Below are 6,461 nucleotides of genomic sequence, written 5' to 3' on the forward strand. Positions count from 1 at the left end.
ATTGCTCGTAAATATACGTTGGAGATGCCCTTAGCTAAAGGCTAAAACGAGGGCAGCCGGACTCCCGGAGACGTCAGGGTGACGCCATGATAGCGTCTGCCGCCTTAATTACTTTATTAGCTTTTTTGTTGAAACTAATGTGGCAAATCAAATCAAACTATGGAAGCCGCCGACGGTTAACAACTCTTAACTCAGAGCAGAGATGGCACGGCAGTCAGCCATCGACCATCGTCATCGTGGTCCTTCAAGTCAAACCATCCATCCCTCGTGCCGTCCTGCTGTCGGCCATTTTTCTCTCATAATAAATCAGCTTCAGTCGGTTTTAATACCAATCGATTTTAATACCAGTCGAACAGGCCCGCATGAGAGCAAGACACTTCCTGCCGTCCTTTATTAATATAACCATCACCACATGAGAGCAGAGCACAAACAAGCAAAGCAGAGCAGGTGAGCAAGACACACAGTTCCTTTGAGTTCAACACAAAACATCACAAGTGAAGCAAAGCAAAGCAATGGCCACCAAGATCTACATCGTGTAAGCAACCAGCAATTCGAAATCCTATATTCCTCCGATATGATATGATCGAGCACTTCTTCCATTTCATCTCCTCCATGTACAATTTGAATTCAGTATATGCTTCATTCTTGAACCCTATGCCTATGCTATGCATGACCACCACCAGGTACTACTCGACGTGGGGCCACGTGGCGACGCTGGCGGAGGAGATCAAGAAGGGCGCGGACGCCGTCACCGGCGTGGAGGCCACGGTGTGGCGCGTGGCGGAGACGCTGCCAGAGGAGGTGCTAGGGAAGATGGGCGCAGCACCGGCGCGCGAGGACCACGCGACCTCACGGACGCCGACGGCGTGCTGCTGGGCTTCCCGACACGGTTCGGTATGATGGCGGCGCAGATGAAGGCGTTCCTGGACGCCACGGGCGGACTGTGGCAGGGCCAGGCTCTGGCGGGGAAGCCGGCCGGCGTGTTCCTCTCCACGGGCACGCAGGGCGGCGGGCAGGAGACCACCGCGCTCACCGCCGTCACGCAGCTCACGCACCACGGCATGCTCTTCGTTCCTCTGGGTTACACCTTCGGCGCCGGCATGTTCGGCGTCGACGAGGTCAGGGGTGGCAGCCCCTACGGCGCGGGCACCTTCGCCGGCGCCGATGGCAGCAAGACGCCCTCCGAGGCAGAGCTCGCCATAGCCAGACACCAGGTCACCTACTTTGCCGGCATCGCCAAGAAGCTCAAGGCCGGAGCCACGGCCCTCGCCGCCGAAGCCTCAGCGTCAGCTTGATGATACATCATTCGTCATGCCTACTCAGCCTGTCTTTATATATATATATATTTGATTTTGGTAAATAATTCCCTACTTTATTGATTAATGTTTACTTTATGGGACTATCTAGCAATCTGGTGACAGTTTTTTGTTGTCAAAATCTGTCAGATTTTGGTCCAATCAACAGATGACAGCTCACACACACAAAAAAACTGACAGATAAAACTTCGAGAAATCTGTCAACACCCATAACGGGTTTCCTCAAACCCAACATCCACTAACAGCAAAAAAAAAAAAAAAAAAAAACGCACACTTTTGATTTGTGGTACGCACACAGCTGGTTCACTTTACCCGCCATACTATCGTCACTGCTCACTTGCACACTGTAGTAAGTCATCAACACAAACAAATATCCATCCAAAATCAAACAGAGACTCGATAATAACATGCTACTATGATAAAATGTATAGTCTCCAACTGGAAACAGAGAAATGAACTATAAATCATTAACAGCATTGGACTCACATTTTACAGTAGCTTAATTAACAGCGTATGTTGCACATGTTGTATATGTTTCAGAGGCATGTTGCAAGCGTATGTTTCGAGTGTTTTAGATATTTCAGAGGTATGTTTCATCTGTGTTTTCTGGACGCATGTTGCAAGTGTGTTTTATCTGGATGTTGCATATGTTTCATACATAGGTTGCATGTATTTTATTTTGATGTTGCAATGGTTTTCAAGTATTTTCATGTGCTTTTTTGAAGTGTTTTAGAAGCATGTTTCAAGTGTTTCAACTGCCTTCAAACATATGTTGCAACTGTTGTATTTGTATGTTTCAAAAGTAGATCAGGTGGTTCTCACCTCCCCACCTTCTGCTGCATCATCTCTTCCGGCGCCGGCAGGGCATCCAAACGTTCACGCACGCACAAGGCTGACTCTTAAAACCAACAAAGGCATCAGAGCAAAAGCCCCTGAACACACACACAAACACCAGGCTAGATGTCAGCGGAGTGATGTCTGTCCAGCGAGATGGAGCAACGCCTGCTTGTGGTAAGCCCTGTGCGGAGTTTCTTGTGCTTCTACACAAGGGTTGGAAGGTCGATGTCTTTCTGATATATAACTGAGCATGTTTTGCAACTGTGCCAACGTGTGTGTTGTAGTGGACTCACAGCATGACTGCGGCATCGATAACTTCTGGCAACGACTGCAGGACAAGCTCCAGCTCTGCAGGTGGAACCTACAACGATGAATACATCACCCAGATCAGTCTGAAAGTGCAAGGGTGACATGTGCTTTGAAAACAAGACCAAATTAAACTGGTAACTAACCTGATAACCCTTGTACTTGATGAGCTGAACAGGAAGCCGTCCTGGTCGATGTAGCAAAGGTCCCCAGTCCTAAGCCAGCCTTCAGCATCAAAACTAGTAGCGTTGGCCTCCTCGTCGCCAACATATCCTGCATTTCAGAACATTTTTTGAGTTGAAAAGGAAGAGAAAGAAAGAAAAAAAATCTGAATCCAGCTGCAGAGCAGCATCGGCTTATCATGCATCTTTGGATCTCATAGGGATCCTAGCTAGTTACCAGTCATGACGGCAGGCCCTCTCACGAGAAGCTCGCCTTCCTGGACCAATGCCTTTTGGACTGTGACAAATTTTCTTTGTAACAAGAGAGGTGCAAGATTCTTTGATGCTGAACCATTGATGCACGCAGCTTTGCCATTGATGAATTCTTTGAAAAAATTTCTCCAGAAACTTCTGGTGCAACTCCTCAGACTACTCGTCCAGTTTTGCCATTGATGCTGAGGAAAACAACAGTATGATTGGTTTGTGAGACAAACATCTCACAAATACAAAAACTTGGAATTACATATTACTTTTCTGTTGTCGTTTCACATACAGATATGTCTGAACACTAACATGCAATGTACTTTGAACCAACTATGAATCAGAAAATAACCAAACTCAGATACAAGTATGCAACTGATAAGAAAGGTACTGAAGATGTTATTCTTCAGAGTACTTACTTTGGAGCTTGTCGAGCAGTGCAGCAGGGGAATACGACATATCATCCTTTTGACTATCCAAATCAGTAAGCCGGTCTAGAGCAGCAGCCAGTTCTGTGGTTCTAATTATTGTGCACGTACTGCACAAATTATAAATGCAGATGAAATGACAGCAAAAGAAAGGAAGTGCTGAAAACATAAGAACAAAATCAGTAGAGAAGCTTCAGCCACAGCATTTCAAGGTGGTTGTTTTCATGGTATTAGCAAATTTTATAAACTATGCTCATCCTTTGGTATTCTATTCTACTTACAACACTCTTTGTGAGGCCAAAATAACCTATCACACAAACATAGCAGATCTGCCTCACCATGACATCAAACAAACACACACAAACAGAGGGGGAGAGAGAGAGCACACAAAGACACACATCATCAAGGCCAGAAAAACACATGCACCCAGACACACAAACACCCACAAACAATGACATCCTTGCTATTTAATCTTGAATGAGAGCCTAGCTTCGATGACAAGTAATTAGTAGGCTCAGTAAAAAAAAGAGGAGAAAAAAGGAACCACTTGCTACTGAAAAAGATTCAGTGTCTCGGAGGAAAATGACAATCACTAAGCAATGTCGCACTCACATTAGACCAAACATCAACTAAAAATAGACACCTAACAGTAACAAAAATTATTAACTGAATAACTGAACATGTTTCAGATAAGGGCCATATATCAGTCACTTCACACAGTCACCCAATTTAGACCCTTTATTTAAAATGGAGGTTTTCACCATGGTAGAAGGAATATCAGATAAAATGTGAATGAATGACAACATGCAGCTCTTCAACAACTAAATAAGTCACCATAACCCTTACTACCACATCACAGAAGTGAGTAACCAAATGTTTGATGCACCAAACTGAGGAAAAACTAAAGCAACATTAGGTAGCAAGCAAACATACATCTTGGAAGGCCTTAGAATGGATGCTGCAAGCATCAGTGTTCATCTCTGGAGCAGCAGGGGCAACAGCAGCAGCCTCTGAGACAACAATCTCATGCTGAATGGTCCAGGGGACCCAATACAGCATCAACAACCCTGTGTGCCATGGCACTACCGGTACCCAAATGCCATACCTAAAACAAAGTGTTCGTTCAAATTCGAGGATTACAATAATGTTTATATCTGAAGCTATTCTGAAAATAACAAGCTTTGAATACCTGCCTTGAGCAATGGTCGACCCGATTCCTCCAAGCATGGAGCCACCCGCCATCCTGAACAGGAGCTGGAGGAGGAGCCTGGCGCGCTGCCAAAAAGAATCTTTGTGTTTAGGAACAGAAATGAAACACGAAATAATTCCAATACAAACATAATGGACTGTCATTCCAATATAAAATGAACATAATATTAATTCTGGTTCCAATGCAATCAACAATTATACTTGTACCACAAATCCATATGCCAGCATCAGGAAGAGAGAGAGAAACACACACACAACCACAAAAACACAAACACACACACACACACACACACACACACACACACACACACACACATAGGCAAGGCAAAAAAAAAAAAAAAGCAGCAATAGCAGCAGCTCAATTAGCAGGCTTTGGGGCACTCAAAAGAAAAAAAAACATCAGCTCAATCAGCAGCAGGAGGAAGTAGCATCAATTGCAAAAACAGCAGAAACTTCAATTATCAGGAAAAAAATTCCTCAAAATAACCTAGAAAAATATAGAAAAAAGCAACACTCTAATAACAAAGATACCTGGGAACAAAGAAACATGACAGAATACTCATAAAAATTCTAACATCTCATACAAATAAAAAAAGACACATTGAGCCAAAAATTACAAAGGATGAGCATCCTTAAATCCAGCATTATACATTCCAAAAACAACTACACAAAATCAAATGCAAAAGAAAAAAAAGGAAAAAAAAAACTCAAACAGCAGCAGGCACACACACACAAAGAAAACAAAAAAACAGACACAGCCAAACTGAGAGGCTCAGAAAAAAATTAAAAAGAAAAAAGGCCACAAAAACACAGATACAAAAAAAAAACAGAGAGAGAGAAAGAGAGAAACACACACACAACCTGCACAACCAGAAAAATAGAAGCCTAAAGAAAGGCCCATAAAATAGCCCAAAATAAAGCCCATAAAAAAACCACTCGCACCTGCAACCACAAACACAGACACACACCCACACAAAAAAAAACACACACACGCACACGTAGAAAAGCACACAGAGAGAGACACACAGCCACAGAGATACACACCAAAGAAAAACACACACACAAAAAGGGAGAGAGAGAGAGTGAAGCTAGAAAACATATCAAAGCTAGCAAAACAACTCTGAAAAAAAGCTAAAAAAATTCAGCTCAACAAACAGGTCAAATATAAAAAAAAGTATAAAAACTCCAAAGAGCAGCTAGAAATAAACAATCAGCTCAACTAAAATAGACAACTCAAAACTCTAAAAATTACAGCTAATGGCAAAAGAAAAAGAAAAAGAAAAAAAAAGCACATCTAAATTTTTGTTGATAATTTCTAGTTGCTCTTTGGAGTTCTTCTAGTTTCTAGCAGCTCGTGTAACTGATCATTGCAGCAACATACAAAAAGAAGCCCAATATAGAAGCGATTAGACATCCCAATTAGCAAATGTTTGGTAAAAGCGAGCATAACATGAAGAAGCGCTAGATAACAAACACAGAGGAACGTTTGAGGGTTTCATTAACTGACAACATATCCAACTGCAAGACTGATGCCCAGTAAGAAAGGGAAGAAAGGCAGCATATACATATATATTCAGATCAGAGAACCAAAAATAACAATATCGGGAGCATGATATTATAGGCCAAATACGCTGGGAGTGGATTTGGAAAATCCAAACTCCAATTGTTCATTTGGAGTCTGCTAGTTGCTTTGGATAACTTAGATGGGTTCTATTTTGATTTGGACAGTGTATGCAGCGAAAAAACTGAAATAGTTGCTCATGAACTGAACAAGTGAACTAAGCAATTTCTGCAAACAATCTCACGGCTAACAAGCAAACAACTAAAACCACCAAATACGCATGCATAGGACTGACCGAGCGTCAATTTCGGACCACCTACAATTAGCTATTCAGATACACTAGGCAATTCAGACCATCAAACAAAAACTGAACTCTTTCAAT

General features: G+C 42.7%; 1 long non-coding RNA gene and 1 pseudogene across 2 annotated transcripts; one reads left to right on the forward strand and one right to left on the reverse strand.

The window, feature by feature from the left end:
• Positions 1–401: 401 nt before the first annotated feature.
• LOC136541343 (NAD(P)H dehydrogenase (quinone) FQR1-like) lies at positions 402–1,402 on the forward strand (annotated as a pseudogene).
• A 115-nt stretch (positions 1,403–1,517) lies between these two features.
• On the reverse strand, positions 1,518–4,778 carry LOC136541344 (uncharacterized). Of its 2 annotated transcripts, XR_010780337.1 has the most exons (5): positions 4,499–4,778; positions 4,243–4,414; positions 3,301–3,419; positions 2,859–3,075; positions 1,518–2,732 (listed from the first exon to the last, which is right to left on the reverse strand). It is a non-coding gene; the product is annotated as an uncharacterized lncRNA (long non-coding RNA). The 2 variants fall into 2 exon arrangements; XR_010780336.1 differs by having other exon boundaries at positions 1,518–3,075.
• Between the last annotated feature and the right edge of the window lie 1,683 nt (positions 4,779–6,461).

The sequence above is a fragment of the Miscanthus floridulus genome, chromosome 3, assembly GCF_019320115.1.
Source record: "Miscanthus floridulus cultivar M001 chromosome 3, ASM1932011v1, whole genome shotgun sequence".
Taxonomy (NCBI): Eukaryota; Viridiplantae; Streptophyta; class Magnoliopsida; order Poales; family Poaceae; genus Miscanthus; species Miscanthus floridulus.